Genomic DNA, 12,828 nt, shown 5'->3' on the forward strand with positions numbered 1-12,828 from the left:
CTCTCCCTCAGTCTCTCTTGCTCTCAAATAAATAAATAAGATCTTTAAAAAGAGAAGAGTTCTTATCTTTTACAGACCCATAGGAAAATATTATGGATAAAATAATATGATGTCTAGGATTTCTTTCAAAATAACATGGGAGGGTGGGGGCTCCTGGGTGGCTCAGTGGGTTAAAGCCTCTGCCCAGGGTCCTGGGATCGAGCCCTGCATCAGGCTCTCTGCTCAGCAGGGAGCTGCTTCCTCCTCTCTCTCTGCCCGCCTCTCTGCCTACTTGTGACCCCTGTCTGTCAAATAAATAAATAAAATCTTTAAAGAAGATAAATAACATGGGAGGGGAAGTCTATGGGGATGTAGATAAAAACAAGTTTAGCCGTAATTGCTCATTGTTGAGGCTGGGAAATGAATCCTGGGCAGATTGCTATAATGATCTCTTTCCCGTTGTATATGTTTTGAATGACCCATCATTAGAAATGGGGGAGGCGGGAGGGCTTGCATATAAAACATTTAGACAACACCTAACACAGAGGAAACATTTATTTGATTACCAGTAACTGGCTATTCATATAATTTTGTTACTTCATAGGTTACACTTCACAAGGTCAGTTTTTTCAAGGAGACTTAATCTCTTTTTAAGTAATATATATATACACACACACACACACATATATATATATGGATATAGATTGCCACTATCATTATTACCCACACTCTGTACAACTGGAGATATGCACTATAGAATTCAAGAGTAGGAGACTACCGCATGCAACCGCCTTTGCGAAAATATATACATATTTTTTACGATTTTATTTACTTATTTAGACAGAGAGCATGTGAGCAGGGAGGGAGACGGAAGGCAGAGGGAGGAAGAGAATCTCAAGCAGACCATGCACTGAGCAGGAGCCCCATGCAGGGCACGTTCCCATGACCCTGAGATCATGACCTGAGCCAAAATCAAAAAAGAGTTGGACACATCATCGACTGAGCTGCTCAGGTGCCTGATGAAAATTTCTTTTTAGAGTTTATGTATTAAAACATGACAAATTTTTAGAAATAGTACAGTGAAAGGGGACTGGCCACCTCCATTATTTCTTTATAGTAAATTAACTCTGTATTTTTAAAAAATCATACATCATAAGAAACAGAAATGCTGGGGTGTCCGGTGGCTCAGTTGGTTAAGCATCTGCCTTGGGCTCAGATCATGATCGCAGCGTCCTGGGATCCAGCCCTCCTTCCGGCTCCCTGCTCAGCAGGAGTCTACTTCTCAGTCTCCCTCTGCCCCTCATCCTCTCTCTGGAAATCTTTTTTTTTTTTTTTTTTTAAGAAAGAAATAGAAATGCTTTCATTTGTTGTTCATGATGTAACTATATCTTGTTCTGGCTTTCATTTGCCCAAATCCAGCTAAAATAAACAAGGTCAGCCCCGTGCGGCATCATCCTGTCTCATTTCCCTTTTATGTGCCCCACACTTCCCTTTCTCTGCTGTTTTCCCATTGTCCTGGGTGATAATCCCTCTCTCAAACTCAATCACCTATCCCCCTCCTCCTATCTTTAGTCCAGACACTATCAAAACAGACAAAATCTCAGCGCTTTTTACTTCTTGATTAAATAGATACCAAAAACATTGCTTACATCTGGTATTTACCTTTAAATATTCTTCTAAGGTTGCAGCAAAATAAATTAAAGCACTTCTCTGCTTTTACAAAGAGGGGATTGGGTGATCAGGATCGGGTGGCCCAGGTGGCACCAGCTTCATCTCTACGTCAACACACATCATGGCAGTCAGTGCGAAAATGTACCAGGGGAGATGATGTTCTTGGCAGAGAAAGGCAGACATATGCAAACACCTACAGGAGGGACAATAGTGCCTGACTTGACCTTGAACAAGCCCAATGCCTTACGCATCAGGAACACCTTTTTCCTGATAAACCATCAGCACCACCACCTCTCCAGGTTACTTCTGTGGAGACTTCCCCACATGCCATACTTGAAGGCCACTGTAGCCAAAGACAGTGAGATGGTACATGGCCACGAAAACACTCTGCTGGAACCAAATATTAACCCTCTGAGACCATCCTGTCCATTAAGGACGGCCCAGTGTGACGCCAAACCTGCAATTTCTGTTTTCAGACTTCTTGGTTTTCTTTTCTGCCAAAAAACTAAGGTGAAAGAGAAAGAGAATGGGGGTGGGGAGCCCTTTCCTTGAACAGTTCTCAAATGAAAATTGTGAACAGAGTTTGGGAAACTTTTGTAGGCAATGTGACACCCCATTTCAGACTGCTTCTAATCTTCAAGCCCTTTTTCCCAAATATTCAAAGTTCATTAGAGAAGAGCAATGCCAAAATCCAAGATTCTCCAATTAATGTGCACTTTAAATTACCAGATAATAAGAAAGTTGAATAGAGGCTCTTTTCTCATTAAATTTTCTCAGCTTTTGTATTCCCCTTCACAGTGCATAATTTGAATTTATAATTTCTATGGAAAAGTTAATATTCTACTGAGATAAAAACTCATCTAATTTCTTGCAGCCAAGGACATTAAGGCAAACACTCAGGTTCTGTAGAAAAGAAATAAAACTTTTACAATAGTCCTCAGAAGGAACACAGTGAAAAACCAGCTGCATGAAACGAATCCCACCCACCCTAGAAAGATTGAGGATGACTCAGTGGTGGGAATCACAAGGAAACAAGGTCAAGCCAAGCTGACGACAGTGACAATTTTTAAGGGAATTCTCAAAAGCTGTTGGTTGTATTAGAAGAGTATTGCTTATACGGTCTTCTTTGTCCAGGATGGAAATCCAAAGTCCAGATGACTATGGGTTCTTTATACTGACACAACACTCTCTCCTGTTCCGGCTCCCGCCCAACACCAATACACAGTATTTCTAGGCTTCCAACGCAGCCAGATTGCTTGGTGAGATAAAAAGCGCCTGGGTGGCTCAGTGGGTTAAAGCCTCTGTCTTTGGCTCAGGTCATGATCCCAGGGTCCTGGGATCGAGCCCCATGTCGGGCTCTCTGCTCAACGGGGAGCCTGCTTCCTCCTCTCTCTCTGCCTGCCTCTCTGCCTACTTGTGATCTCTCTCTCTCTGTCAAATAAATAAAATCCTGTCAAATAAATAAAATCTTAAAAAAAAAAAAAAAGCGTCATTCCAGCTTCCCAGGTACTCAAGAAAAATGAGAAACTCTAAATCTCTATTCTCTCCTTGCCCCGAACTGCAGCCTACCTTCCTTCTCTCTCCCAGAAAGTGATCGTGCGTAGGCAGTTTGACGACAGAGATCTCCTGCACTTGGTGTCACCCCCCATTTCTTGGTGGAAGCTCTCAGAGTTCCCAGATCAGTCCACGGTGGGCAGGACCCTCCATGACTTTCTCAAACCATCTCTAGAAGCAGTGCCTGCTAGTTCTCTGCTGAGGTTTCTACGGGCAAGCACTTCCTCCAAGTTCTCGTTCAAAGCTCTGAGAAATTGCATAATATTCTATCACCCTTCCACCTTTTCTTCTGGGAGCACTTTCTGCTCCCACCACTGTTCTCTGAGGTAAATGTCACGTTCGTTAGTCTCCTGCGGAGCTCTCCTACTGCTTACTGAGGTCCTCACAGAAAGCTGCAGTAAGAGGGTCATCATTAGAACAAATGTTGCCAAGAGGGCGACGCAGGCTGTTCCCACTTCAGTCCCACTCACAAGAAGACAAACATACAACTATCTACAAATAAGACACCAGAACTGGGGTGGGGCTGAAGCACCCCCTGGACCACAGAGACTGAGAGGAGCACATTATAAAGGTAAGAGGAGCAGCAACATTTTCACTGCATGCCTTTCCCCCAGGCTGGCAGAGCACTGCACTGGCTAGGACTCCTCCCCCACCAAGACCTGCTGTCTCTCCAGTGGGAGAAAGAGGAGGCAAGGGGAACATCCAGCTGCCCCAGGATTCCAGGATGCTACCCAGGAGCCCTCCTCGGGTCAAACCTCATGCGGATCACTGGGGGAATCTGCAGAGCCCAACCACTAGGGTTGTTTATAGCAACCTAAAATTCATATGGAACCACAAAAGACCCCAAATAGCCAAAGCAATCCTATGAGAGAAGAACAAAGCTGGAGGCATCCCATTTTCTGATTTCAAGCTATACTGCATAGCTCCCGTGATGGAAACAGTATGGTACTGGCATAAAAACAGACACAAAGACCAATGGAACGGAACAGACAGCCCAGAAATCAATCTGTGCATATGCGGTCAATTAATTTATGACCAAGAAGCCAAGAATATACATTGACAAAAGTATGGTCTCCTCAATAACTGGTGTTGGGAAAATTGAACAGCCACATACAGAAGAATGAAACGAGACCCCTATCTTACGCCACATACAAAAATCAACTCAAAATGGTTTAAGGACGTAAACATAAGACCTTAAAACCCTAAAATCCTAAACCCTAAAACCCTTTAACCCTAAAAATCCTAGAAAAAAAAGAGAGGTGAACTCCTAATATTGGTTTTGGCATATATTTTTTAGATTTGACAATGTAAGTAAAGGCAACAAAAGCAAAAATTAACAAATGGGACTACATCGAGCTAAAAAGCTCCTGCACCCAAAAGAAACCATCAACAAAATGGAAACCCAGCCTGTGGGATGTGAGAAGATATTCACAATACATATATCTGATAATTGGTTAATATCTAAAATCTATAAGGAATTCATACTACAAACTAAACTAAACAAAAACTAAACAAACTAAACAAACAAACAAAAACTAAAACTAAAAATGAATGCAATGTAAAAGTGGACAAAAGACCTGAATAGACATTTTTTCCAAAAAAGAGAGACCAATGGCCAAGAGGTACATGAAAAAGTACTCAACATCACTAATCATCAGATAAATGCACATCAAAACCATAGTGAGCTATCCCATCAAATCTGTTAGACTATTATCAAATAACCAACAAGAGATAAGAGGTGTTGGTAAGGAGGTAGAGAGAAGAAACCCTCGTGCACTGTTGGTCAGAATGTAAATTTGTACAGCTACTGTGGAAAACAGTTGGGAGGTTTCTCAAAAAACTAAAAATAGAACCACCATATGATCAAGCAATTTCACTTCTGGGTACTTATCTGAAGGAAATGAAAAGCATACTCGAGAAGGTATCTGTACTTCCATGCTCATGGCAACATTTATACTGTAACAGCCACAGCATGGAAACAATTTAAGTGACTGCCAGTGGATGAATGGATAAAGAAATCATGGTGCGTGCACACAAGCACACACATGCACACACACGCGTGCACGCGCACACACAGACAGACTCTCACACACATGCATGCATATGCATGAGGGAATATTATTCAGCCATGAAAAAGAGGGAGAGCCTACCATTTACAACAACGTGACTGAAGCTTGAGGGCATCATGCTAAGGGAAATAAGTCAGACAGAAAGTCAAATACTGTCTGAACTCACTTATATGTGCCATCAAAGAAAATGAACTCATAGAAACAGAGCAGACTGGTGGTTACCAGAAGTGGGAGATGGAGGAAATGGGTGACAGTCATCAAAGGGCACAAACTTCCAGTTATGGGTGAGTAAGTTCTGGGGATGTAATGTACAGCAGGTGACTCTAGTTAGCATGACCCTATACCAGCTACTAGCTAGAATCTAGTAGATATTAGTAGAAAGCTACTAGCACAGTAGATATTTGAAGTTTTCATGACAAGTAAAAAAATGGTAATTATGTGAGGTGTTAACTAACACTAACTAACTAACATGTTAACTAACCTTCCTATGGCAATCATTTCACAACCTAAGTACACATCAGATCATCATACTCCACATCTCAAGCTTACACAATATTACATGCCAGTTACAGGTCAACAAATCTGGGGAAATAAAATCATTTCCACTCCCCAGGATGAATGCTGTATTCTAGCCCCTTGCTATTCAAAGTGTGCTCAGAGGAGGAGCCACAATGACATCACCTGGGGGCTAGTGTTAAAGGCAGAATCTCATACTCAGCCCTGGGCCCACTGAATCAGAATCTGTATTTTATCAAGATCCCCAGGTTATTTTCGTGCATATGAAAGTTGGAGAAGGTCCCATGGGAGGCTTCAGCGAGTGAGTATTTTTTTTCCTGTATGTCCTGCTCACTCACCCATGAAACAAAGGCACGTGTATCTCCTTTTAGAAACAGTCCTTGCTTTTATCCATTAATTTCCCAAGAGAAATGCACAAGGAAAAAAAGGTTAGCATCCCTGAGTTACGCCTAAGCAACGCATTAATAAATGACTTCCTGAGCAAACACGGAGAGCAATGGCGTTTGAGGTCAGCTGATTTAGTTTGCAACTCATATCATACTTATGCAAATAATAACAAACGGGCTCCCTGTCTTCTCCGCCAAAACTAGCACCTCAAGTCAGACCTGATTTCTGTCCCAAGCTCATGAAAAGTTTCATAATGACCCTTTTTGCAAATCCGTTCCTAGCAAGAGAAAGAAAACCTAAAAATGACTTCTAAAATATTCTTGCGGAGGGGGGGGCGCAGTGGCTGCCTGGAGGGCTCAGTCAGTTAAGCATCTGCCTTCGGCTCAGGTCATGAGCTCAGGGTCCTGGGATCAAGCCCCGCATCGGGCTCTCTGCTCAGCAGGGAGACTGCTTCTCCCTCTCCCTCTGTCTACAACGTCCCCGGCGTGAGCTCTCTCTCTATTAAATAAATAAATAAAATCTTAAAAATAAATAAAAATAAAGTATTCTTTGGGAGTCATTTGTAACATTATAATAATTGCTCAATAAAAGACAGAAAATCTGTAAACTTGATCCTACCTCAATATCTCCCACCACAACCATCTATGATAAGAATATACAAATGCAGGACACCTGGGTGGCTCAGTTGTTAAGTGTCTGCCTTCAGCTCAGGTCATGATCCCAGGGTCCTGGGATGGAGCCCCATATTGGGCTCCCTGATCAGCGGGAGCCTGCTTCTCCCTCTCTCTCTGCCTGCCTCTCTGCCTGCTTGTGCACGTTCTCAATCTCTCTCTCAAATAAATAAATAAAATCTTACTGGAAAAAAAAAAAAAGAATAAACCAACTCATAAGCACAGAGCTTCACTTCAACCAGGCATCTTTAGGGACAAGGCCTGAAAAGCCAGAAGTCTAACCAGCACCGTGTGTGATTCTTAGCAACAAGAAATCTGGAGAAACTTGGCAAGCTGTCTGGTCCTTTTAGAGGATATCAGGATGCATTTGGTTAAGAAGGGCAGGATTTTGGATCCTAGCCTGGGATCCCGATTCAGTGAATCAGGGGAGGTGCCCAGGACCTCATCTGAAACAACACGTCTATATGTCGCTTGTGAAAGGTTCCAAGGCCCACCCTTGGAAGGGCAGCACCTGGGGATGTGACTCCACTCACTGAAGATCTGGCCTCATCCTGGACCCCAGGACCAAGGCTATTTCCAGGCCATTGTACTGGATCGTATTCCGATGGTTATGGTTCAGACCTTTAGAGCCCAATTTAACACAATATGTGTTCTTGCCTCAATGACGTTGCCAACTCGTTCCCTGTAATTTTCCTATCAACAGTTGAACTCCCTACCAGCGCTTTAATTCCTCGGCAGTTAAGGTTCCTGTCCTCAAAGCCCAAATTACCCTTGATAGGTAATGGAAAAATTCTTCCTGCTCTATCCCATGCCAGCTTCTGGAGCCGATCTTTGCTGTCTACCTGCTGCCTGTCTCGGGGCTCCCCGTCCGTTTCAGCAGTCTTTTCTTTGTCTAACTGATTGACGGTTTTCAGCATTAAATTTTAGCCATGAAACTCTTCCTTTTGAGAAAAATCTTCGCTTCGCTAGAACTCCAACAAAAATGCTAATAAAAGAAAGCTGCTGTGACAGATGGTGGGGAAAAAGGCAAGTGCAGGCAGAACTCACCTAGATGGCGTTCCAGCCATCCAACACACAAACACACACACACACACACACACACACACACACACTCATACAACACACAAAGCCATTCACTCACATTGACACAACACCCTTCCCTGCACACCTCCGTTTGCTCACATTTGCACACGCTCCCATGCCTACCCTCATTGATACACATGTACTCACATGCACACATCCCATTCACCACACTTACACACACACGGAGACATAATCTTGACCATGAGGCAGCTCTACAAAATCTGGTGGCTCCATGGAAGACACTGGAAAAATCTTCACCCTTGGTCATGGGTTCCCTGTTTTGACTAGAGCATTGGACTGTCTCCCTAGGCTTCAATGCCTGACCTTTAATCCACCTTCAAGATTGGGGCACCTTCACACTGGGGGCGCCTCACCTGGGTGGCTCAGTTGCTTATGTGTCTGCCTCTGATTCAGGTCATGATCTCAGAGTCCTGGGATCGAGCCCCATATCAGGCTCTCTCTCCCCCTCCTTCTGTCTCTCTACCTCAACTAAATAAATAAAATCTTTAAAAAAAAAAAAAAAAAGAGTACCAGATTGCCTCTTCATAAAAAGTAATTAATGAAAGTAAGCCTCATTCACGTTTTCAACTCTTAACTTCATCTACGGGTTTGTTTAAAATTCCTCTTCTTTCTAGTCAGGTCTGTTCAAGCACTTATCAAGCTTGGGTTGTTACATTCTCTGAAAAAAATTAGCAAATGAGAGTTAGACATCCTTGTGTACACCCAAAAACACCTAAGTATTTCATGTTTTAGTACTCTGGTAAATGATACTGGTTTTAAACTCATAATTTCTCAATGCGAGTATATTGAAATACAATTGTTTTTTGCACATTGGCTTCATGTTCTGCAAATTTGCTAAGCTTACTACTTTTAGTAACTTTTTGGACATCTATTGGGGCTTTCTACATAAGCAACCATGTTATCTTCAAATACCTTTGATTTCTTCCTTTCTCATCTACACACCCCTAATCTCTTGGCTTTGCATAATCACACTGGCCAAGGCCTCCGGTATGGTGTGGAATGGGAACGTGATGGTGGACACCCTAGCCTTGTCCCCAGTCTTTGTGGGAAAGCATTGTGTGACATAAACTGTAGGTCTTTGTGTAGATGCTCATCGTCAAGTTCAGGAAGTCCTATTCTAGCCCTAATTTATGAGAATTTTAATCACTGAATCATTGCTGAATATTACCAAAAAGATCATTCTTTTTCTTCTTTAGTCTGCTGCTATGGTGCATTTCATTGCATGATCTTTGAATAGAGTTTCAATGTTAGTTCAGTCCTCAAAGACTTTGCTGTGTGTCCTTGGGTCTATTTCACAAACTTGCTGTCCACAAGAGAGCCTTGAACTTCTGCACATTCAGACCATGAGCTGGGGGCCCTCTTCTCCAAGTGTCCTCTCTTAGGAATGCACACACTCACAGGCCTCCTTTCCTGGTGGCTGTGGCCAGAAACACGGGGCCTCTCTCTGAGCTCCGGCTGCCTGTCCTGAGAGCATCGTGCTTCTCTGTGACGGAGGCTTGTCTCCAGAGCAAGACAAAACAGAAAGACAGGAAAGAAAAAGAGGACTCCCTACATGATTAAGATTACAGGGACACCATTTTCTAATCCCTCTGGGTAGACAGATGGGATCCACTACTGTAATTTTCATCTCCCCTGCTGCAGCCGGACAGTGCAGTGCCCCAACAAAAATGAATAAAAACTAGAAAGCACAGACCCCTATGGGTCACTTCTCAGGAGACTTACTTTATTCTACAACCACTTTGTTTTTGTCTTCTTTTGAGTGTCTTCAAGTAGTAGATTCTTATATTAACCCAAATAGTTTCAAGTGTCATTGGCAGAGGAGACAGGCTCTGTCCCCACTTTGGACAGAACTAAAAGCCAGGAGAATCTGTATATAAACCTTAACAACAGGGTCACACATGAGGTTAGAATTATCTGTCTTCATCAGCCTGTTTCTGGAGCTAAATAATGATGACCCTGGACCACAATTTTACTGAATACTTTGAATGTGATGGGTATTACATATAAGTTTCAGAAGATAATATAAGAAGCGACTCGAAGATATCCCCGGCATGATTTGGGTAATGCTCAATCCTCTCAGACTACTTTTTTGTAAGTTTTCGGGGGTAGGGAGCAACCCAAAATGGGCTATGCTTTGAGTCTTCACTTATATCCTAATTGCACAATTTCTGTGTGTTTTGAAGGGAACCAAATCCATCTGTATCTAACCCTTAAACTTCTATCAACCAAATTTTGCTTGTTAGAGCCATTTGATATTTCAGACCTTAGCGGAGGATTCCCTCCGCCCCCATCCCTACCCCCCTGTAAAAACAGGAAGTGCTCCTTTGCCAAATGTAAACTAACTTGAAAATCTTAAGAGGGTCGTATGGAGCTCATAACTTCACATGCAAAAGTCCGTGGTTGCGTTCTAAACTTGGCAATACTTGTTTATTGGCTTTCTTCAATCCTAAAGATCACCCGGCATTAAGCTGCGTTTCCAGAAATTATAATTCTTCCATCTTAAAGGTATCAGTAGGTATCATCTTTCATAAAAGAAGGAGATGAAGGTGTGTGCCCTGAGTCAAAAGCATAGGACATTTTTTAAATGGAAGAACTGGAAAACTTTGAGCAAAATGAATCAAAGAATACTGCATTATGACCCAACATTTAAAATAAATCACCATGAGTCCATACCAACATAAATTAAGTGGTTAAAGAAGTAACTAATGAATAAATAGGGGTCTCTCCCTAGGTGGGTCTTTTCCCCTCAAGGAGATGGAGCATAACTCTTCACCCCGCAAGTTTGAGCTGCCCATGGGGACTTCTTCCTTCCAAAGAGCACAGGATAAAAAAATGGGGGAGGGGAAGAAGGAAGAATGAGTTTACAGTAGAGAGACATGACAAACACCATCTCAGCTGGGTGATCAAGGTTAGCAGAACTAGTGATGAGTCATGTTGACAGCCTACAACTGATAGCATGTGACAGGAAAGACCCTTTCCCTCTGTGGTCTTCTCTCTGAACCTGTGAACCTAGCATACCCTTGAGAAAAGTATCAGGGGAAAAAAATGCAATATAGTAGGGTGCCTGGGTGGCTCAGTGGGTTAAAGTTTCTGCCTTCGGCTCGGGTCATGATCCCAGGGTCCTAGGATCAAGCCCCACATCAGGCTCTCTGCCCAGCAGGGAGCCTGCTTCCTTTCCTTTCTCTCTGCCTGCCTCTCTGCCTGCTTGCCATCTCTGTCTGTCAAATAAATAAATAAAATCTTAAAAAAAAAAAAAAAACTGCAATGTAGTAGATGCTACAAATATACCTGACCAGTATGCCTCCAAACTAGTCAAGGTCATTGAAAACAAGAAAAGCCTAAACACTGTCATAGCAGAGGGCACCTAGGTGGCTCAGTCAGTTAAGTGTCTGCCTTCAGTTCGGGTCATGATCTCGGGGCCTGTGATCAAGCCCCATGTAGGGCTCCCTGCTCAGCAGGGAATCTGCTTATCCCTCTCCCTCTGGCCCTCACCCCTGCTCATGCTCGCATGCACTCTCTCTGCAATAAATAAATAAAATCTAAAACAACAACAACAACAAGTTGTCACAGCCAAGAGGAACCCAAGGATAGAGGGCAACTGAATGTAATATGGTGTCCTGGCTGGGATCCTAAAAAGGACTGTCAGTTAAAATGAGAAAAATCTGAGTAATGTATGACTTTAGCTAATAATAACATATTGGTATTGGCTCGTTAGTTGTGGCAAGTTTACCATACTAATTTAAGTTGTTAAGAATAGGGGCAATTGGGTGTGGGGTAGATAGGAGCCCTCCAGACTATCTTCACAATTTTTCTGTAAATCCAAACTTACCCTAAAATAAAAAGTTATTTCAAAAACAAATTCAAGGCTGAGCTCTCTTCTCTAACCACCCACTCCTCATCCGAAGTAAGAAATGTGTCAACCCATTTTCAACGGGTAAAAAGCAAACCGAAAACAACACTTCCAAAATGTCCCTTTTGATCATTCTCAAAACGGGTCTGTGACAAGCTAATTTATTGTGATAAAAACATGTGGTTTGTTTATTGTGTATTTCTCCCTACAAGAAATGAGTCAAACTTTAGTGTTCCTTTGTCTGCATAGAGTTCAGGGTGGGGGGTGGGAGGGTGTGTGTTCTGAAAGTGTCTGAAGATGACGTCACTTCCTGGCTTATCTTTCCAAAATTCTGAATTCTTTGGGTAAATTATAGTAGATAATCCCCACGTGGGTGAGAGAAGTGAGGAGGTCATTGGAGAAGATAGGGTATAAGAGTAGAGAGAAAGAGGTAAAAGTGTGGTTCCCCAAATTCAGATATGATTCAGAGACTTCAGCATCCCATGACTGTGAGGAACCCCAAACTTGTTCTCTCTCAGCTTCCTGGAAAACTGCCAGACCTTGGTGGACAAAATGAATTTGGGACAAAATGAATGGCAGGGCTCAAAACACTAAAGGTTCGGGTCTGGTAAAAAGACCGATGCCCAAGCTGACCAGAAGCTGTGATAACCCCTACCCCACCTGAACCCCCACCCCCACCCAGGACCCAAGCACGGGGCTACCCCTGAATAATCAGTACCGCCTAATGCTGGTACAAATCATTCAGCCCCCAAGGAACCCCAATTTTGATTGAGATTCAATTTCCGGCTAAGCCAGTGAGTTAGAAACTAGAAAGTCAAATACCTTCCAACTTGGAAAATCAGAATTACTTCAGGAACAAAGCCTAATAAAGCTGTTACCCCAAGAACATCAAAGCCCTGCTCTTGGAGCAGAAGAAGAAAAAGTTGCTTGTAAATATCATACCAGACCAAAGAAAGAGAAAAAGTCCTTGAAAGATGCTCTCAGCATGTACTTTATAATAAAAATAACATTTACTGAACCATTAATT

Source organism: Mustela lutreola, chromosome 15, assembly GCF_030435805.1.
Source record: "Mustela lutreola isolate mMusLut2 chromosome 15, mMusLut2.pri, whole genome shotgun sequence".
Classification (NCBI taxonomy): Eukaryota; Metazoa; Chordata; class Mammalia; order Carnivora; family Mustelidae; genus Mustela; species Mustela lutreola.